The following is a 24,125-nucleotide window of genomic DNA, read 5'->3' on the forward strand; positions in this document are numbered from 1 at the left end:
AGCAAACTTCTTCCTCTGCTGTTCTCTCTGATACTTGTTCCCATACACTTACATATGCACACATACACACGCATACCATGCTTCCTATTTCTTGTCCCCCATTCCACACTATGTTCTCCACACTTCTAGTTTCCTATCCCATACTGCATTTTTCCCTTCATGTCACTTGTCAGGAACTGAGTCACACAGTGATGGTGATCTGTGTTTGATGTGTTACACTGTATCCTGCTGTGTGATGCATGATTTCAGACAAACCATTTAACAAGGAACTCCAGTGAAAATAACGTAATGAACAAAAGTACTTCATTTTTACAATAATTATGTATAAATGATTTAGTCAGTGCCCATTGTAAAATGTTTCCTCTCCCTGATTTAGATTCTGACATTTATCACATGGTGACATTTTTACTCCTGGCAGGTGATATCAGTGGAAGGAGATGCTGCTTGCTTTTTGGCAGTTAGAAACATTCTGTTATTTCCTACAATGCAACAAGGCTCCCACAGTGTGATGTAAGCACCATGGTCCTGATATCACACTATGGGAGGATTTTCAACACAATATCAGCTATACGGATCACCAGCCCCCTGATGATCCGTTTGAGAAAAGGTAAATATTTCTCATGGGAAAGGGGGTATCAGCTACTGATTGGGATGAAATTCTATTATTGGTGACGGTTTCTCTTTAAAGGACTTACGAGGCCAACTGTGTAAAAAAAGTTAATTACTTGCCTCTCCGTTTCAGGCACGGAGGACGCCGTCCGCGCAGCTCTATGGCCAACCCCTCTGATCCACGCTACGTATCCCCCCGGGAGCCGGCCCGGGGGGATAATGAGCGATGGGACCCGGCGGAGCGGCACGGAGGGCGCGGACGGCGTCCTCCGTGCCTGAAACGGGGAGGCAAGTAATTAACTTTTTTTACATAGTTGGCCTCGTAAGTCCTTTAAGCTATCAAAGCTATGAAGTTTGAAGGGAAACATAACTAAGCTCTTCAGGGTATTACATGTAAAAAGAAAATAAATGAACAAACACACTTAATATACTATGTCTATGTCTCCTTGTGGCTAGCTTATGTGTTAGGCCTTTAGCTGTCAGGTTATTATTCTGAACTCCGATGTTAGCCTAAGCAAGATGGTTTGATGGAATGTTTTCCACAGTAAAGAATTTATATTTTATACACATATAAGGACAGTCCTGCTAGAGACCAGCAGGGAAACTAATTGTAATAAGCAGAACAGCCTTATGCTGATTAGCTTCACTTGTACATCACTTCTTAAATGAGTTGTCTGTAAAAGCTAAGAGCTTGGAAATCTGTAATAATGTTTATGGGCTACAGTGTCTTATCAACAGAAACGATCATTCTACAAAGCAAATGCTAACATTTCTTTTTCACAAGACTATATTTAGAAGATTTTTTCTCCAGATTTAGTCAAGTAATACATGAAATTTGAAGGTTACCCACTCACCTGTGTGCCCTTATCTGATGAAAGCATGTAACCACAAATGCATCTTTTAAATGGATTCAAACAATCGGGAACTGAAAATAAAACAGCATAGCACTTTATATAATAGAAATGTTTGGGTCATTGGGCAGAACAGCAACCTGATGTAAATACGGGAACCATAAATTCCCTATATTAATATCTGTAAGCAATGTTAAACTAAAATGAGCAGAATTAATTTGCCAACGTCCTATTACACGTGCAGTGGCCAGTCTCATCCCTCCTACAACAGTGGAAAGTCTGTTATCCGACTAATGTCAGGACACTCATCCAAGAAAAGTTATATGCAGTGCATATTTATTTTTCTTTCTCTGATATTATTGATCAATAAAATAGAACTGCTGATTACTAAATTATACCAAAGAAGGTGCACATACTTCATAAAATATTCCCTTTTAAAAAGTCCCCTGATCAATGTTATAAAAATGCGTGGAAGTAAATTAGAAAAGGTTTTGCTTGACTTGAAGTTCCTTCATCCTTTTTATGTTGGTCATAAATCATAAGGTGCTCCAAAATCATAAGGTCCTCCAAAAAACTTCAACACATTTCCCCTCCCCCAATGTTCACCTCTTGTCCTCTCATGGTGGCTTCCATGGTCTAGGGGCTTATGACAAGTGCAGTTCCAATGATAACCTCTCATAACAGAGTTTAAAAAGGGTGCAAGGAATACTTACCCTGGGTGAACCTCTGATTTCAGTATTGCCCCTTCTGTTCCCAAGGCTGCCATCAGAAATTTTGGGGCCCCTCATACATCATCAGGTCTGGGCCCCCGAACCCCACCCCCCTCCACCTCGCGCCCATATGTTAGCAAGGTACAGGTGTCGCCCAGCATAGGTTAGCAAGGTACAGGTGTTGCCCAGTATAGGTTAGCAAAGCACAGGTGTCCCCCACCCAGTACAGGCTAGCTAGGTACAGCAGTACCCCTGTATAGGTTATCAAGGTACCAGTGCCTCCCCAGTATAAGTTAGCTATGTGTAGGGGCTTCAGTAAAAGTAAGGCAGCATTTGAAAAGCTAGTATAGGTGCTCTCCACCCCCCGATGCAGGCGCTGTTACTCACTGTGCTGCTCTGTCCAGCGATTGCTGTACAGCTCCAGTATTCTCTGTGGAGAGGATCAGGACTGATCAGTGCCATGGCGTCATCAACATCGATTACACTATGACGCTCAGCCCCGATCCTCCCCATAAAGAATACCACTGGACAGAGGCTCGGTGAGTAACAGTGCCTGGATCTGCGGGGTGGGGGGCACCGATACTGGCTCCCCAATTGCTGGCTAACTTTTACTGAAGTGGCACCCCTTACACAACTTATGCTGGGGGACACCTGTACTATTTAAAAACCTCCTGAGTGACATGCTCGACACTGTCAGGCATACAGCTTTCAGCAAAAATGTCTTGCCCGGCACAGTGTTGGACGTACCGATCAGCAGGGCTGGATTTGTACTTTATGCCAACCAAGGCCCTCAATTACCAGCAATTCCAAACCGAAAGCTTCCCCCCCTCCCCCCCCGCCAATTTGTACACACCTTTTTTCACTTGTTCCTCCACAGTATAGGCATACAAATGACCCCCCACCCTGTACAGTGTAGCTGGCAGATACCCTCCCACACAACCCCCCCAGTACAGCTTTACACCCCCCCCCACAGTATAGCTAACAATATGTGCCCCCCCAGTACAGTATGTCTAGCCAGATGCCCTCCCCACACAAATCCCAACCAGTATAATGTAGCAAGACAGATGCAAAGTATAGATGCCCCCCCCCACTAGCCAGCTCCCCTCCCCATCCCCCACCCTGTAGCTATCCACATGGGCACTAGTACAGTAAAACAAGCCAAATGCCAACAATCCTGTGTATCTACCCATTTCATCCCCCACCCCTACCCAAATATACTTTACCCAAGAACAGTATAGTCTCCAGCCCCCCCGGAGTCCTGAGCAGTGACTCGCCTGCTCTCCTCCTGACAGCCCCCCTTATTTGTTGCACTGTCTGGCAGACAAGAGTTCAGGAGTGTGAAGATCAGAGCCAGCTTTGTGCACTTCTTGGTGTGTGGCCACCTGGCCCTTCTGTCGATGCTCATCTGCCGCTGTCCGCCCACCTGACTGCATACACACCTGGCATGCGACACTCTGTACTGCAGCCTCCTCATGAGCTCCCTGCACTGCCTGGCATAACTAAACTTTACATTAGTGGTAGCCGGTCTGGGGGCTCACAGTGCTTAGTAAGTGAGAGCTGCTGTCGTGCACTGGGCTGCGTGCGATGAATATTTCAAAAACAGGAAGTCACCCGTCACTTCCTGTTTACAGCATAGCTCTATGCATGGCAGCAGCTCTAAGTCACTAAGCACTGTGAGCTCCGGGGCACCACTGATCTAAAATTTAGTTATGCCGAGCAGTGGAGGGAGCTCATGAGGAGGCTGCAGTACAGAATGTCGCATACCAGGTTGTATGCAGTCAGGTGGGCAGACAGCGGCAGATGAAGATCGCTGCAGGAGAGCCAGGTGGCCACACACCAAGAAGTATGGATTTCCCCTTGGGTGGCCCGGGCCCGTCACTCAAGTGACAGCTGTCCCCCCCTGATGGCGGCACTGTCTGTCCCTTTTATCTATTCCCAGCAAACATCACACTGGCCAGAACAAATGGACTGCTTCACAGAAGCTCATATCAATTTCCAGTTACATTTAATTTGGGCTTCAAATCACCATTGACTTCTGTGGCTCTTTACAGAGTTTCTGCTTGGGTATTGGCCATCATTAAGGATCCGTCATGTCAGATCCTTGACGACTCCAGATGCCCAAGCATTACCACTTGCAATGCTAATTTAAACCCCTGACGACCGATTGAAGCCTCCTTCATAGTTAATGACCACATTGCTAGCCTCAAGGCTAGGTATGTGCCTGTACAGCCTATTTTCCTGAATTGTCACCCAAGGAATCGTTTCCCGAACCCTGATGGCCTACAATTCTTGCATGTGTGTACTTAGTTGTATTGCTTGTTTGAATCTTGCAGGATAAAGAGTTCACAGCACACTGGAAAAATGTCTCTACAAATATTTCATTTATTTATTTATTTATTTATTTTTAGTTAGAGAACACATCCTGGCACCATTGGAAATAAAACTTGTGGCATGATCTTGCAGTGCATGATAACTGGGGGGACGCCCAGATCTTCCATAATTCTGGCTATGCTCATAAGACTGTATATTTATTTGTTGGTTTTCAACTTGATATCCATGTATCTTAACCTGCTATTATGGGATAATTATAGGTCAGCTGAGAATGCTTATAGTGAAAAGGCATTTGTGAACCTTTCTTAGGCATCTGGGATCTGGACACAAAAAATGCTGAACATCAACTGCTTATAATGTTAATGCAGACTTTATGAGTATTTAATGAGGAACTATTAGTGAGAAGAATATCCTCAGTGGGTACATTGGCTGCAGTGTGTGTGTGTGTGTGTGTGTGTGTGTGTGTGTGTGTGTGTGTGTGTGTGTGTGTGTGTGTGTGTGTGTGTGTGCATGCGTGTGTGTGTGTGTGTGTGTGTGTGTGTGTGTGTTTTCTCACTTGGTGTTGTTGGTAATATATTAATTGAAACAAGAAAGGAGAACCCCCGATTCCCTGCCACTAAAATGAAAGTGGGAAATAAACTGTCAAAGATTTCATACATTCCTCACTTCAGCAATAATTCAAAGAAAACGACTGGTTTAAACTCCACTTAAAGTGAGTCTAAAGCAACTTTAACTGGTTCGCGTTCCACGTTTTTTACCCCTTAAAGTGTACCAGAGCTGATCAAAGATAATATTTTTATATATACCTGGGGCTTCCTCTAGCCTCTAAGCATGGATTGCTCCCACACAGCCATCCTCCTCAGGCTTCTGCAGCTCCGGTACCAGGTCTTCAGCCAGTCATGGCCTATTTATCTACCTTCTACTCTGTGTATCATAGGAAGACTACTCCAAGGGCCATTCTGACTGTTGAGTCTTACAATATAAGATAAACATGTTTTATTTGAATACCATTTATCAAAAGAGTTTTCTGGGGCTGATGTTCATGTTGTGTACAAAAAAGGTATTTAAAAAAATGCTGACACATAGAGCAATGGATGCACTGCCAATGCAAGTTGTTACTACAAGACACTTCAGAAATTAACCATAGTGAGCCCATACCAGCATGACCAGCATTAAGGGATGCCAGATAACTGTAAAAAATAAATTGATTATTTCAAATATTGCCTTTCAAGCTGCACAGGGTGGTCTGTCTTGGCTTCTGTATGCATTTGCCTGTATTTTTAACAGCACATTTAGTCATCATCCCACGACACTTTCTTGTATTTGCATGCTGTAGTTTATCTCTGGGGACCAGAAGAAATCTTTCATATGTTTCCCCTTATCCCCTATTGACTACAATGGTGTTTAGGTTTAGGATCTAACTGAGTCTAACATGCCTGTGCCTGTTCAAATTAAATTTAGTTCTCAAAACAATTTGCAGCTAGTTCAAGCAATGCAAATGCCCAGCTATGAGCTATAAAATGCAGTTCTGGTCAAATTTTATAATTTATTTACTTAAAGAAAAATTAAAATAACATGCCACAATAAAATATATTAATATACTTTCAATGCATACATGTTTCTCGTTATCAGTAAGGCCATGTTCACAGTGGTTGTGCATTGTGGTGTGGAGTAACAACAGCTTTGTCACGCAGCTTAGTGTGCTGCAATGCACCAACTATGTGACGTTTACAATCTGCCGGGTGTGTTGCAGTACACCGGAGTGCAACACAATGTGCAAGTTAATGGTTACAGTGAATCATACTTTATATTGACTGTATGCTTCACTGTATGCTTTTCAAATCTATAGTGTTGAATTACTGCTGTCACAGGAAACACAACACAGCGGTCACTGTAATTGTGGCCTATTACATTAATGCATTCTAAGGATTGGATTTGCTTGTCCTCTCAGTATGTACGGCTTTGGTTAATGTTAGCAATGGATGATAACATTTTAATTACCACTGATCTAACAAGCCCTATAACTTTGAGATTACTCTGTTCAGTAGGAATCGCAAAGTTTCAGTGGCAGTTCACCAAAGCAGAAAGTCTTTCTAAAATATACAGATATAGGTATTAGGCTTCATAAGTTAAGAAATTTGATTTGCTTTAGTATGTCAAATTCTGCTTGATGCCTACATGTTCCTCCATAAAGGTCTTTATTATTGCAGCAGGTGGCTAAATCAGTAGGCCTTTGTTCAGTTTTGCAAAGTGGTTGAAAAATATTCAGCAAATGCACTTTCCATTTATTTAGATTCACATATAATGCCAACCACAGCATGTTCAGCATACTGAAAATGTAAACAGAGTAAAAATAGCTTTACATATACAAATGTAAATAAAGACAGAGAAAGCATGGTGGGACAAGGGAATTAAGTGAAGATGGTGAGGGGTACGTACATCACTCTGTGAAGCATTGCTGGGGCATATAGGGCAAGAATTTAAGAATAACTTTCCTCAAGACAAACATTCTGTGGATTTCATAACAGACAATTAACAATTATTAACTACCTAAATACCGCATCACGCCAACGGACGTGACCGCGGCAGCAGCCCCAGGACCGCGTAACGCCAATTGGCATCAAGTCCTTGGGCCGGCTACTGCAGGAGATCACGCGCAGGCTGCGTGCGCATCTCCTGTTGGTAGGCGGAGCGGAGCTCCGCCTTCAGTCTCCGAGCGGAGATCTTTTTACTAAGTACAGCGCTGCGATCCACGGCAGTGCTGTACTGGGTACAGCCGTGTGACACAGCTGTCCCCCTGGGGCACAAGAGAGCAATCGGCCCTCATAGGCTGAAGCCTATGACAGTCGATCGCTATGATTGGCTGACGGGGGTGGGAGGGTTTCAGAGGGGAAAAAAACAAAAAACTAAAAAGTTTATTTATTTTAAAAAAATTACAATAAATATTTGTAAAAAAAAAAACAAAAAACTGGAGGGCGATCAGACCCCACCAACAGAGAGCTCTGTTGGTGAAGAGAAAAGGGGGGGGGGATTACTAGTGTGCTCTGGGGTCATGCAGCAAGAGGACACCACTAACTACTAGGAAGTACGATGGACCGAAGCATGTAGAGTGGGAGGCAGCCGCAGTATAAAGCAGCTGCAGATGAAGGAGGAGAGCAGTGCATCTAGAGTGGCAGGATCGGAGTGTGTAGTTATGTAGATACTGCACTACTACTGTTTACCATATATTCGCACTATAATATGCACCAACTCTCTCTCTCTCTCACACACATGATACACAGAGTAGAAGGTAGATAAATAGGCCATGACTGGCTGAAGACCTGGTACCGGAGCTGCAGAAGCCTGAGGAGGATGGCTGTGTGGGAGCAATCCATGCTTAGAGGCTAGAGGAAGCCCCAGGTATATATAAAAATATTATCTTTGATCAGCTCTGGTACACTTTAAGGGGTAAAAAACGTGGAACGCGAACCAGTTAAAGTTGCTTTAGACTCACTTTAAGTGGAGTTTAAACCAGTCGTTCTCTTTGAATTATTGCTGAAGTGAGGAATGTATGAAATCTTTGACAGTTTATTTCCCACTTTCATTTTAGTGGCAGGGAATCGGGGGTTCTCCTTTCTTGTTTCAATTAATATATTACCAACAACACCAAGTGAGAAAACACACACACACACACACACACACACACACACACACACACACACACACACACACACACACACACACACACATATATTTACACTTTTTTTTTTTGCACAAATTTGTGAAGACTATGCTGCAGTACTTTAAGTTTAGGTGGGGATATTTCTTATTGACTGCAGCCTTCAGCCACCAGAACAGACACATCGCTTGTAGGCGAGTGTATTGGCTTACTGCCTGGACAGATGTCCCATTAATGTGATTGACATTTACAGACTATTTGTGCCCTGAAGAAGGGACCTGTGTGTCCCAAAATGTTGGCTTTATGTCTGCATCAATAAACACTTTGGGTTAAGGAAGTATCAGCCTTGTAGCATATCTGATAGAACATTAAGGAGATGCTGTCAATCACCCTGAATATTTTGCTTGAGCATGCAGATTGTTTGACATATACCAAGGGAGTGTGGGTTGAACTAAGTTGATCTTGCCTGATGTAGAATTAGATCTGTTTAACACTATTTTGTCATTTTCTTAATTTCATAAAGCATCAGATGTTTTAATAGGTGTTAAGCTACAAACATACAGGCGAGAATTGTCACCCATCAGGGATGAGAAAATTATCCCTTGTGCAACAATTTGGGGAACTATGCTGTACGGGCACATCTTGGGCCCTGAAACTAGTGATGTGCTCTGTTGCTATGGAGGTAGGTGGAGGGACGACAATCAGCGGACGATGGAGCGGCTTCAGTTGGTCAGAAGGGGGTGGAAATAGTATTGTGATCGGTAATGCTCGGGTCATTAAAGATATGACAGGACAGATCCTTAACAACCCCCAATGCCTGAGCAATATCAATTCTCTGTTGCTGTACACACATAACGACCATCAGCTGATACGGGCATTATCAGCCCTTTCAGCCGACATTTAATGCATGTGTATACGTGGCTTAAGGCCTGAACTCCAGACTGCCCAATTTAGCACGCAACTATTTAGCCATGGATCATTACTGTCGTAATACATCCAGAGCTTGGCTTTACCTTTTTTGAAAAAGTTATTGTTTATATGGCAGAATGTGTTTCTCAAAATCCTGTACATCTTATTTTTCAATTCCATTAAGGATGTATTCCAGGTGTGCACACTACTCTAATGCTCCCTGGGTCCCCATACCAATACAACTGATGGCCTATGTACTGATAACAAGCTGAATGTTCATTCACGTTTTTAGAGGATGATGGGGTAGATTAAGAAGCTCAGCGCACGCTATGCTGTGGTAGTGCAGTTAGCATGCACTGGTAAGTTATGCTTGCTCCTCCTCCGTACTAAACCGAACTGAACCCATCCTGAGCTCCGGCGGGTCCAGTGGCTTTAATGGACGTGATCGCCGCACTTTGATTGGCTCAATACGATGCCTGTCAAGTGACAGGCAGCCTACTGGGCCAATCAAAGCACTGGGTCACGTACATTAAAGCCACTGGACCCGCCGGGGCTCAGTGCGTGCTCAGTGGAGCAGCCGTTCGGGAGAGGAGAAAGTGTAATTTACCAGCGCATTCTAGCTGCACTACCGCAGCATAGCGTGTGCTGAGCTCGCACTCCTCTCATTAAGCTGCACTGCTATGAATCTACCCCAAAGAGATCATGGTCCTGCAAAACTGACTCATAGCCTTGTCCCTTGCATACAAACATGTTTTGTATTCTATAAATCTTTTAACCTCTTGAGGGCCACAGTGCTAAACCCCCTAAAGACCAGGCCATTTTGCAGGGCCGCACAACATGGCACACATGTGCAACTGGGGTCACCCAGTACAACAATAACCAGGAAGTATGGAGGACCAGAGTGTGTATAGCGGCAGTCAGCTGCAGGGTATAGCAACAGCAACTGCAGACAGAGGAGGAGACGAGGGTGTGTAGAGAGGAAATATTAGAGCATATAGTGATGGAGACAGAAAAGGAGATTAGCACCGGCTGGATCAGGTGAGAGCTTCCACTATGTTTTGGGGTAGTTAATGTAGCTAGGGGAGGAGGCAGGCATTAGTGTTGTGTAGTGAGAACAGTGGAGGCGGCAGGGTTTTGTTTAGTGTAGTGCAGTGCAGCATAACTATTGGGAGAATTAGGGGTTAATTAAGTGTAGTGCAGTATAACCAGTGGGGCAGTAGGCGTTAGTGTAGTGTAGCTGGGCAGTGTAACTTAGCTAGAGAAAGCTTGGGGGGGGGGGGGGTCCACAAGACACCCCTGCACCATAGATGCACCAGGTTTAGTGTAGGCTGTAATTTATGCAAAAGGAAGATCTACTAAATGTTGATTTAAATTCTTTTTTGTGGTGCCCAAATTTATGAACCTAACTAATTTAGTTTAAACAATATAATATACTATAATATGTAAATCCAATAAACTTCATTTCACTTCTCAAACATCACTGTGTGTGTCTCCTATATGGTATATTTAACTGACACTTTTTTATCGTAACAACCAACGATTTATACAGGAAAATCATGACGATTAACAAGGTTGACCAAACCTTTGCATCTCACTGTATGTATATATATATATATATATATGTAGATATATATATATATATATATATATATATAAATATATATATATATATATATATATATATATATATATATACACAGTATATATATATATATATATATATATATATATATATATATATATATATATATATATATATATATATATATATATATATATATATATATATGTGTGTGTGTGTGTGTTATGATGTATTCTTGCTAATGTAGATAAAACATAACCAAGGAAACAGACATTATTTTCTACCACCTATTTTTTGAATGTTAATATATTCTTGAAATTATTTTCTGTTGGATATATAGTGTTAATTCTAAAGGTTATTAAATCATTTTATTGTTGTTGCTGCCCTTTGCAAAATTTGCTACATTTACAACAGTATGTAATTAATTTAATTAAACTGGAAACGAGTATGGAATAGGTAATGCAGCATATTATTCATTAAAAAACCTATTTATTAAACTCCCTTTAGAATTAGCAATGCCTTACCATGTTAATTGATCTAGGCAACTAATTACAGTCAATATATTGCTATCATATGCCCTACAGCTAGCAACAACTAATCTCGCCACACTTTACTGAAACTAGTATATTCTTGCTGTCAACCTGATAAAGCATCTCAGGGAGATCAGTCCTCCAGTATATTTATACATGCTAAAAGTTGCTCTGTAAAGATTAATAATATTAAGTATAATCATAATTTTAATTTGCTAGAAAATCAGGTTATTGCTTTATAATTAGAAGCTGCTTAAATTATGAAAATATTTTTTTTTCATGTATTGGAATGAATAACAGCAGCTGGTTCTAAGATATTTGTTGGTCATTATGTCACTTTGACAATGAAAAACTTAAGGTCCATACACACATCCAATTTTTATCTTCAGACGACTGACCAATTTTACCACTGCCATGTTGTATGAGGGCCAACAGATTTTGAATACTAAAGTTGGGTACACACAAGGTAAATCTTTGAAAAGTGGAAGATCAAAGATTAAATCTGCAGATAATCACAAAAAACTTTAAAAGAGCCAGACGAAAGATATTTGTCTCTCAATCTTTCAGATTCATCCTGGTGGATTTGATCTGCAGATAACAGTCTGTTAAACACGGTGTGTCTGAGATCTCCAGATATTGTAGACTATGAAAGCATTTTGCAGGGATTGATCTTTTGCAGGAACTGATCTTTTGCATGTGTACAGCATCTTTAAGCTACGTACACACGTTCAACAAACGCACAAAGTGCGCACGACCACATGCACCACCTGACGAACTGCACCACCTGATGTACCACACAACCTGTATGTCCACACATCTGGACAGATAAACAACCAACTCATATACACACTGTGCACGCAAGCGGAACGACGGACTACACATTGAAAACAAGTACAAGTCATTCAAACGTCTTGTACACACACATCAACTGCACGATATCAGACCAACAGTCGTGTGAATAGATCTGACAGTTGGATTGTTTGAAATGCCTTTTATCAGTTGTTTGTCAAGTCGTTTGCACGCATACACATGCCTGATTGTTGTCCAACAGTCTAAAGCCGACTAAAATCAGATGACAATCAGGCAGTTTGGTTGAGCGTGTGTACGGGCCTTAAAGATCAGTCTTTCAAACCTCCCTGACAAACCTATGCAAAAGATAAATTTCTCAGTTTTTAAAGATTTTATCTGATGGGTATACTCAGCTTAGAACAGACTGTGCAGGTACTATATGGAAGGTGGTAAAATTGGTCTTTGATCTTTCATTTTCCAAAGACTTTTATCTCATGTGTGTACCTAGTCTTATTAAATATTACACTGTGAGTGTTGAGTGTCCATACCCACAGAGACTTCTAAGCTGGCAGTTTAATTCTCCTCAGACCTCTAGATCCCTCAAAGAAAAACCCGTAATTTATTTTAATGAATATGAACAGTCATGTTCAGATATCACCGGAACATGAGAGGGATTGCCCACAAAAGTTGATTATCTTCCCTCAGGTTTTGCCCATGGAAAGGGAATTCTGAAGTGAAGGTGTTTTTAGGCCTGAATGGAGGGGTTGTTAAAGTATTGAAGTATGGATGAAGGCATAACCTAGAAAATGGATGGATAATGTACAGACACATAAAGCCATTCAGGTGCTGGGACTTTGAGGGAAGGCCTCATATGACCAATGAACCTAGGGAACCTGTAGATGGGTTTCAGTGGGAAGGGGTGGCAGGGCAATTTAATCTATTAGATAAGGGTAGGAGGCACCCAAGGTATAAGTACTCTAGTGAGCTGGTAAATAGGTAAGAAGATCTGACCTTAGTGTTGTCAATTTCAAGAATGCAAGGTTTTTGTAAAAAGTATATCATTTTATTATGCACATCAGACAACGCGTTTTGCAGCTACAAACCGCTGCTAAAGCAGGGCAGCTTAATGTGCTGTAGTGCGCACGCTATGCACACCTTACATAACAGTGCTCGCTGCCATGTAAGGAGCGTGCCTTCTTTAGTTACATGCATTGCTTCCTTAGCAATTTGCGTAACATTAACTGTGGGTGGTCCTGCTTCTGTGAGGTATCGCTACAGCGATACTTCACTTGTGACTGCTACTGTGTTAATTTACATAACAATGTAAATTAACATAGTAGCCGTGCTCTGTTTAGTTTGGAGGCTTGGTTTGGAAAATGGCCTCCAAACTAAACAGAGCATGATTTGAGCAACACTTCTTGTTATGGGCTATTTAGAGATGCAAAGACCCTTCACTTATACTCACAGTAAAATAGATCAAATTTTCCAGACCAGCAGATTAGGGATCCAAAGAAAACATCTGTTTTGTTGCAGCAGCTATAGCTATCTCAAATCATGGTCTGACCAAATCAATTATTATTATTGATTTATAAAGTGCCAACATATGACAAAATACAAAAACAATACAAAATACAGAATATAAAATACAGAATTGGTAATGACAGTGATAAAAGTAACATGATGAATAAAATGTATAATGATTTCCAAGACACAAAAAGGGGAGAGAGCCCTGGCCTTGTGAGCTTACAATCTAAAGGGAAAGGCGGGAAATCAAATCAATGTGCTAAACCATAAGGATTAGCTTTTTCCGTGAATAATGCAATATGTCTTATCAAAAAAGGCCTCTTTAAAAAAATGTTGTTTTTTTATATTGATATAACAATATACTTTTTGTGTGTATTCATTAATATTGACATATAAAAGTGATTACTTTTTATATGCAATTAATTTCTTTGGGTTGTATTATTGTTTTCCTTTATTTAGATTGACACGGTTTTAATTTTGATGGCAAATTTCCATTCCACTTTAATACACTTTTTTTTATAAATATTATAAGATATATAAATATACCAGAGATGCGAATGAATGGCATGTATCAAATTTCATGTTATCGGTATGCAATTTTTTTTAGATCAAAATATGTAATTCTCAGTAAGTCCAATAAGCCCCTGAACTCATTGTTTTTCCTTTTCACTGTTATTACTGGCCTTTGTTATGCACCTGCTATTGCAATAATGTTATAGTAAAAAGGCCTTAAGAGCTAGGCAAGGTATTCTTTGTGATATAAAATTTGCTCAGCATACTGAAAGCTCAGCACAATTCAATATACATTATAGCCTCGGATAAAATAGCATACAGATTATAATGAGTTTGCTGAAAATATAAGACCAATATCCCAGTAATGTTAATTCTGACCTTGCTGCAGGTTGATATTGAAAAGCCTATGCAGTTATTTCAGCTTTATCCAGCAAACATTTAGAATTTCTTAATGGCAGACTTAATATACAAAATGTGTATATTGATTTTCTCATCATATACTAAATATTGATCCAGTATTAGTAAAGCTATTCTAATTGTAAAACCTTTTAGGAGGTATAAAGTACAGCACAATCATGTAAGCCAAGGTACTATATTTCTAGAAACAATTATGCTCAGATGGAGTACATAGCGGTATATTTAAGGAGAATTTGGCAAACTATAAGTACTGAAGTCCAATGTCTAAAACTCCCTTTACACCAATTATGTACTGAGATACAAATAGCCTGTTTTAGTATGGGGGTGAGCACAGATAGGGCTAGTGTTATAACCACTTGAAGACAAGCTGGCATATTAAAATGTCCTGCTGGAGCCTCTTAACGGCTCCAGGATGTTTTTTATAAGTTAAGTTGCGCTGCTGCTGCTGTGCCCGCATGCACATGTGCGTTCCCATGAGCGTGCATGTGAGATCAGTAAAAAAAAAACACAACAAAAAAAATACATCTTTATTTCTAAATAATATATTGTCACCACACTTTGTGCTAGGGACGTAATTCAAATCTTGTAATAACCAGGATACATAGGCAGATAAAATGTGTGGGTTTTATGTACAGTAGCACTATTTATACTAAAACTATAGGGGATGAAATTGGAGAAAAAGTGTATTTTTTCTTTTTTTCCTTGTTTTTTTCCCTTTAAAATGCATAGAAAATGAAGTAATTACTGAAAACAAATATCAACCTCAAAAAGCCTAATTGGTGGTGAAAAAACAAGATATAGATCATTTCACTGTGATTAGTAGTGATTAAGCTATTGGCAAATGAAAGGGATGAGCACTGAAAGGTGAAAATCTCTCCTGTCCGTTAGGGTAAAAACCCCTTTCGGGTGAAGTGGTTAAAAGGAGCTGATGGTGATGACTGAGGATGACAATGCTTAAAGAGAATCTGAAGTGAGTATATTCAGCAGGGGCATGTATGCACAACGGGGGTCCCTTACCCCCCAAATCCCCTCCGTCCTCGCCGGGGATCGCTTCCTGGTGAGGCAGGGCTAATGGCTGCAGCCCTGCCTCTCATGCATCTGTCAGCGTGTATCTCCGCCTCTCGCCCGCCCCTCTCCCCCTTCCTTCACTGAGAGGGGCGGGGAGAGGCGGAGATCCGCTGCTGATAGACGGCGCTGAGAGGCAGGGCTGCGTCCGTTAGCCCTGCCTCTAGGAGCAGCAAAATCTACGACCAAGTTGGTCATAGATTTTGCAGGGGGGGAAATTGGGGGGTAAGGGCCCCCCTTTGTGTGGCGGGATAGCGGCGGTTCAACAGGGGCACACATGCCCCTGCTGAATATAAGAGAAGAAGCTAGTTTTTTACTCGCTTCAGTGTCTCTTTAAGAGAATTCATTGAGAAGCATGTGATCAGTTTGAGCTAATAGATTTGTAAGGTTCTGATTTGCTGTAATGACTTCCTGCTTTAACACATGATCATGATCAGCAAATCAGAGCCTTGCAAATCAGCTGATCAAACTGATCACATGCTTCTCCATGAGTTCTCCTAAGCATTGCCATTCCTAGTGATGACTAGTGTTAAACAAACATAGATGTGTTGAATGTGGGCAGTATTGAAATCAATTGGTAAAAAATCTGTTGTGTCGTTGTACTGTTTAGCTCTTTGAAGTGGTCTTACAGTGATGATAACAAAATGGCATGAAAAAAGCCATTACCGCTGTGTGGAGGTTGTTATTTTTTTTAAATGTACACAGTGGCAAGGAAGGACTATTGCCTACAGCAGCATGGAAAATAATCCTTCAATTACTTATTTTGGTGATCCTTTAATACTGCAGAGTGCTACAAAGTCACTAAGGGTTATATCTAGAACTCCATACAGAGACAAGATGTATTGGCAGAGCATAGCGTGTTCTATATGTCTTTTTTTTTAAATAACTTTTTTTATAAACTATATTAGGAATAGGTGGGCATATTCCATAGGGATGATTTCATAGCAGGGTACTAAGTGAGAAATTGGTTAAATATTTATTTTAATTTCTAATTTAAATCTATATGATAGACAGGTAATATATAGTTAGGTCCCCCCCCCCCCCCACACACACACACACAAAAACAAATATAAAAACCTTTTTTGTAAACTTCAGTTGGTGAGTTTAACTGCTCGCATCATGATGATAGGCGGGATTGCGGGGCGGCCCCAGGACCATCTAACACCAAATGGTGTCAAGTCCTGGGGCGGGGTTTTGCAGGAGATCGTGTGCACCAATGCGGGCACATCTACACTTGAATGATCAGTTTCCCAGTGGCTAGGAGACTGTTAGATGGCGAAACCGCTGTCTAATAACACTGTACAGCGCTGCGATCTAAGGCAGCAGTGTACTGGGGACAGCCGTGTGACAAGGCTGTCCCCTCTGGAGTTACAGAGAGCGATCACCTCTCATAGGCTGATGTCTATGAGAGCCGATCGCTATAAAAATAGTAATACTTATTAAAAAAAATATAAATATTTGTAAAAAAAAATAAACAGACATCCCAGGAGGGATCAGAGCCCACCAACAAAAATCTCTGTTGGTGGGCAGAGTGGGGGGAAATCACTACTGTGCTGAGTTGTATGGCCCTGCAGCGAGGCCTTAAAGCTGCTTTGGTCTAATTAGTAAAAAAAATGGCCAGGTCACTAGGGGGGTGTAAGCCTACGGTCCTCCAGAGTTTAAGTTTATCCTTCCCACTGTTGATTATTGTTGGGGATTCCTATTACAATCACCATTCTATTTTTTCATTGTGGCCTACAGCATAGTACTATATATACTCAGGTCCACATTTCTTTAGCATGATACCAAGGTTTATTCTGAGTTTTGACAGTTCTGTCATATTTAGATATTAAGTTGCCCTGGTCTGCATTGCAGTACACAAGCAGCCACACACAAGTTATGCCCCCCACCCCTCCGAAATAAGTAAATAAATAAAAATATACCTCTCTCTCTCTCTAACTATCTATCTATATACTGTATATATAAAACAAAAGAAGTCTATGGTTATGGTAGAAATTAACTTGTGAAACCTTAAGATTATGTGCAGCAGTAAAGCACTGCAGAAGCTTCTAGTGCTATGTAAATACATATTAACAGTCCCTCTCTCTCCTTGGCCCATATGCAATTACCTTTTTCTCCTTAGTTTTCCCCTAGAAGATATTTTTTCATATTCTCTTTAAAATAATGTTTCATCAGTTTTCAGTTGAAAAAGCACCAAAAAATAAGTGAAAAGGTAAAACTGAAATTATTTTGGGCATTTTCTTGCTTGCTGGTGGTTTAAAAAGCATTTAATAGATACGTTGTGAAAATATCACCTAGGAGAAAAGTTAGGAGAAAAAGTTAATTGCATATGGCCCCTTGTGTCTCTTACTTGATTGTACACTCTACCCAGAGTAATGGAAACTTGTATTATTGGCACTACCACTCCAGTGTATAATCTGGCATTGTATTACTATCTGTGTTGTGTGTCTTATTGCTTATTACCTGTATTGTGCTGTCAGTCATTGTCATTGTGCTGTTATCATTGTCTGTAATCCTATCTAATGTACAGTTCTGCTTATTATGTCGGCACTATAAAAATTCAATACATAATAAGAATAATAATAACAGTATTACTAAAAATTATCCTGACTTTTAACAAATCCAATTTATTTGTTGTGGTGTTGATTATTATAATTAATAAAAATAACAACACTATTTTCTATATAACTTCATCATCGTCCATAGCACTGTACAAAGAAATAATTAAACATAGGTATATAAAAATACAGATATTGGTATGTAATAAAGTTGGTAGGAGACCCCATAAATGTTACAGCATATCCTAAGTTAGTCTAAAAATCAGTTAGGTTAAGTGCACATGATGAGACATGGGGTCAATCTTATGGTCAATCAGTCTGATTAATGTCCTCACTGTTAATTAGATGGGAATAACATATCAATGTGTACACACACATACAATGGCTCTTGATGTAATATTTTGTTCCTGAGCAAGTTTGTCTTCTTGTCATATTGTGTTGATCAATTGACCATGACCACACATATACACGGTACAAGGTGTACAATCGACCACCATCTAACAACTTATCTATTCACTCAACAACCAATCAAATACACTGTTGTTTCTGATCAGTCTATAAAGTCTGTAAAGAAAATAATTTCCAGTTCACAGGCAGTCACTGGTTGCTTGACCCATAAAGGATGAGAAACAAGTACAATGATTGTATAATGCATCTTTTTTCTGTTTTAATGATATTCTTTATCTGTCATTTTGATAGCCCTGCCTGTAGTTTTCTGTTTAAAACTGCCAGTTATTACTGTTGGTTAGCCTAAAAAATAAACTCTGACAAATCTCTATATAAAAAAAGAGACAAGTTCTCCTATCATGGTTTTGTGACTCCCAACCTTTGCCCCACTGCGTAATCTAGAAAATTGCATCACTGTCTTCTTTTTCAGTCCTATCATTAGTCTGGATAATGGTAGTTCAATGTCCAGAACTACAGTGTGTAATGCATATGTTTCACGTTTTACAATTACAAATCCTCTGGTTTATTCTATTTTGCTAGTGTTGTCATTATTTGTGTTGATCTTCTTTTTAAGAAAATTTACTTTACTGTCAACATTCCATGGTATTGTTCGGAAGTTCCAAATGCCCTAAATACATGAACTAAATTGAAACACGTAGAACGGAAACAACATGAACCAGTTTTCTTTTCTGTCATCCATTTTAGGTAAACAACCATGGGTAATGACAGCATGGCTGTCATAGAAATCGATAGCCCAGATTCAGGGATCCTGAGCAGTACAAGCACCCTTAGCTCTTATTATTGCAAAGGATGCCTTCTAAGCTTACATTTTCCATATAGAATCAATAATCTAGTTTGAATTCCATCTGCTGAATTGTAAGCAAAAGTTATGTGGCACACAGTGAGACTTAGTCATCTCAAGGGAATGAACTTTAATGATTTTCTTGGTATTGAATCGGAAGTAAATTGAGGTAATGTTCTACTAATTCCAATTGAAGGTAAATGCTATATTTTCCACAATGTTACATAAGGAAGTTTTTGGACTGAAGATGGTTTCTAGGTTTTACTGTTTGTGTACTGCTTGTGTTTGCAAGCAATTAAATAGTGTAATGAAAATATATCCCAAAACGTATTTCTGTTTTTAAATAAATATATGAAAACTTTTATAAATTGTATTTACTTTGTGCCATTATAAAGGGTATTTAGAAGCATGTGCCTAGAGTAGAGACCAGAATGGGTTTGATTTATCTGACCAGAATCCAACCCACCAAATTGCCACCCAAACCTAACCTGCCAGTCATATCATGGTGCATTCAATACCTGCATCTGACTCACAAGTGGTTGGACTTACAATCTGACCCCAAACCGTTCTATACTTTTTTGTCCTAAAATACACACCAGAAGTCTAACATAGGGATGGTTGGAAATGCTGATTTCCGATTTCCTTGAAAATCAGATTATTGCATTGCAATACCGATTCCGATCAAAATCCGATACCAATACCACTTCTGATTCTGATCAGAATCCGATTAACAGCTGAATCTGTTTCCGATCTAATTACTGCAGTATAATTATTGTACTTAATATCTATTTGGTATGCTGCAGTGCAGAATTCTGAAAATGAGCGAAAATTCGATCGGAATCGCTATTGCCATGCAGTAATGACAGTTCAGGTTTTCTACAGAATCATTCAGAGTTTACAAATGTTGTACTGAGTAACACTGAAGCCCAAGTAAGTTCTATAAATTAAAAACAGCTAGCTAGATCCATGCTACCTGGTCAGCAAATCAATTTTATGATCACAACAGAAAGAACTGTTTATGGCCATTTTGGTTCCCTAAGCATTAAAAAAAAAAATCCCTAACTTGAGACTGGTTTGGCATCATTAACCACTTGAGGACCCACCCTTTACCCCCCCTTAAGGACCAGCGCTGGTTTGATTGATCTGTGCTGGGTGGGCTCTGCAGCCCCCAGCACAGATCAGGGTGCAGGCAGGGAGATCAGATTGCCCCCCTTTTTTCCCCCCTATGGGGATGATGTGCTGGGGGGGTCTGATCTCTCCTGCCTGCTGTGGGTGGCGGGGGGGGCACCTCAAAGCCCCCCTCCGCGGCGAAATCCTCCCCCTCCCTCTCCTACCTGGCCCCCTCCTGGAGATCCGGCTGCACAGGACACTATCCGTCCTGTGCAGCCAGTGACAGGCTGTCTCCTGTCACATGGTGGCGATCCCCGGCCGCTGATTGGCCGGGGATCGCCGATCTGCCTTACGGCGCTGCTGCGCAGCAGCGCCGTACAAATGTAAACAAAGCGGATTATTTCCGCTTGTGTTTACATCTAGCCTGCGAGCCGCCATCGGCGGCCCGCAGGCTATTCACGGAGCCCCCCGCCGTGATTTGACAGGAAGCAGCCGCTCGTACGAGCGGCTGCTTCCTGATTAATTAGGCTGCAGCTGGCGACGCAGTACTGCGTCGCTGGTCCTGCAGCTGCCACTTTGCCGACGCACGTTATGAGTGTGCGGTCGGCAAGTGGTTAAAGGCTTAAAGAAAACCTGAACTGAACATTAAAAGTCAAAATAAACATACACAAGTCATACTTACCTCCTGTGTAGTCTACTCCTCAATCTATTTTTCCTCTCCTGCATCCTGTTTGTCCACTGTGATCAATGGAATTCTCCGTCTTCCATTTTGAAAATGGCCATAACCTGATAACAGCTTCCTGGTCAGCACACTGTTAAACTGTAACAACGCCCACTTGAGCCATAGGGAAACATGGACACATCAGTTGTCTTCTCAGCTGTAACTGACAGCAACTGATATATTTCAGTTCTGACAAAATGTTGTCAGAACTGGAAGGGATCACTGTAAGAAGAAAATGGTGAGCTTCTGAGAGGAACTGATGGCAAGGTAACTATGTAATGTTCATTTGAAGTTACCTCATGTGTTTATTTTAAATAATTTTACTCAGTACAGGTTCTCTTTAAGGATGATTATTAGCTAGAGTTGAGTATTGTTTTGAGGATGTTTAGGCATTAGAAAGAGATTACCCTTGGGGGTAACATTAAGGTGAAATGTTACAACATTGGAGGGGAACATTCACAGAGGTAGGAAATTAGAGTTAAGCATAGAAGGGCCTTCATATTAAAGATTGGGTTTATGATAAGGCATTTTTTTGTGTTAAATAACAGCTTTGGGATGTGGGGCAATGAGAAGGGATGAAGGATGAGTATATAGGGGTATAATGGCGAATATGCAATGATGTGAATACTGCTATGAGATGTATTGTTCATCAGAGTCGCTTTACTCTGCAATGTGTTAAATTACATAGAAATACCAGACATAAGATAAGCTGTCCATACTTGAACTGATTTATGAGCAATAAGCAAGTGCAACCACTTTGATTCTGTCAAGATGGTTTTAAAAGAAACTGATATCAGTACTTTACACTGCTGTCATTGCACACTCAATTCCATAGTGATTACTGATCACTACAGAATATGTGTACAGGCTTTCAAATTCAATTACACACAATTTGATCAACAAATTGATCAATGAAGTAAGCAATGCTGAGTAGTCTGATAAGGGACTGAAGAAGTTTGTTTTCCCAAACTTGTTTCCAAGGCCCACTAATGGTGCATGTTTTGAAGGTAACCTCACACATTCACAAGTGGTGCCACTAGTATGTGGATTAACTACTTGAGTGGATTTACACAAGACAGGCACATGTGGGCCTTGAGAATAGCTTTGAAAAACACTGCACTAAAGGAATTAATTATATCACATAGGTCATGAGAAAATATGTGTTCACCTGGGGTTGGCATGGGATTCCTTCGGGCATTCTGATTTCCTATCAAATTTTAAACATAAAGCTGAGTTCTTTTTTTCCCACTCAGAAACTGGTCATTATAATGGGAGCCTGATAGGGATTACAGTGTCAGCTCATCTGTGAGACAATTAATTACATTGCTCTAGACGGGGAAAATGTTTGTGCTATGCATATGATGATGATGATAGTAATAATAATCTGTTTCGTCATATATCAGAAAAATATCTCCTGAGAGGAAAACTAGAGAAAATGGAATTAAGTTCTGTGCATCGTATTACAAGAGGGAGATACCAATTTTAGAGCAGGGGCAGAGACAAGCAACAAAACTGATTAGTGCGATGAAAGGTCTTGCTTACCTAGAAAGGTTAAAGAGAACTCGAGGTGTGTTTAAAGAGAACCAGAGACGAAGCACCCTCATGTATTTTATTACATTTATCAGTGGGAACATGACAGTAAACACCTGCCCTGCTTTTAGTTTCATTGTTATCTGCTTAATTAGTCTATTAGCAGCTGTGATAAGAATCCACCGACTATTCAGTCGAGGTTTGACCTGGAATCATTATAGCTGAGTCACTCTTCTGTGAAGTGTTTTCAAGCCCAAGCTTTCCCCTCTCCTGTCTTAGATTTCCTGCTTTGCATACTGAGAGCTGTGATGATATGGGAGAGGCTGCTGCTCTTGAGAGAGAAGCTCTGTGGCTGTAATATGATCCCTGTGTGCTCTGTCTGTATAGATACTGCAGTTTCATTCCTATGAGAGACACTTCCTACAGGCAGTACATCATACCAAAATGAAAGCACACAGATGAGCCTTTCTCATATAGCCTAGATAGCAGCCTAGTCTCATATAGCCTAGACAGCACATCCAGAACAACTCATATAACCCGGAAAGAGAAGGGATATGAGCTGGCGGCCATATTTGATTTTTCCTGGAGCAATATTGGATAAAAAACACTAAAAAAGGCACACCAGAGTGGCAAAATTATCAGGTAGAGCATTTATTCTTTACAAGCTATCAACTGATATGTTTATTTTGTGTGAAACGTTCATCTCTGGTTCCCTTTAAAGAATGTTATCTGCATACAGAGGCTGGATCTGCCTATACAGCCCAGCCTTTGTTGCTATCCCAAACCCCCCTAAGGTCCCCCTGCACTCTGCAATCTCCCATAAATCACAGCCGTGCTGTGAGGCTGTGTTTACATCTGTAGTGTCAGTCTCGGCTGCTCCCCTGCCTCCTGCATAGCTCCGGTCCCTGCCCCCATCCCTTCCCTCCAATCAGCAGGGAGGGAAGGGATGCAGGCGGGGACCGGAGTTCTGCAGGAGGCGGGGAGAGCAGCAGACTGACACTATAGAGATAAACACAGCCAGCTCTGACAAGCTGTTTGTCAGCAGTGTGGCTGTGGTTTATGAGGGATTGCAGAGTGCAGGGGTACCTTAGGGGGGTTTGGGATAGCAACAGAGGCTGGGCTGTATAGGCATATCCAGCCTCTGTATGCAGATAACATTCTTCAAACCCACCTCGGGTTCTCTTTAAGTGAACTAAGCTTATTTAGTCTGGAGAAAAGAAACCTCAGATGAAATCTAGTTAACATGTATAAATATAAAATCTATACATGATATAAATAAGAGGGCAATATAAAAGCTTGGCAGAAAGGTGTCTCTAGGCTTGTGGAAAGGACTAGAAGAGTTGATCGTGTGCATTGGGGAAAAAAACAGTTTGTCATTTATTTAGTAAAATGTTCTTTACAGTAAGAGTGATTAAAATGTGGAATGTATTACCACAGGAAGTAGTAATGGCAAATTTTATATCTGCATT

General features: G+C 40.7%; 1 protein-coding gene across 1 annotated transcript in view; it reads right to left on the reverse strand.

Annotated features, from left to right (window-relative positions):
* LOC137518633 (cadherin-10-like) overlaps positions 1-24,125 on the reverse strand; it is a 612,711-nt gene that overhangs the window by 498,656 nt on the left and 89,930 nt on the right. The window lies entirely within an intron of this gene.

Source organism: Hyperolius riggenbachi, chromosome 5 (genome assembly GCF_040937935.1).
Source record: "Hyperolius riggenbachi isolate aHypRig1 chromosome 5, aHypRig1.pri, whole genome shotgun sequence".
Lineage (NCBI taxonomy): Eukaryota > Metazoa > Chordata > Amphibia > Anura > Hyperoliidae > Hyperolius > Hyperolius riggenbachi.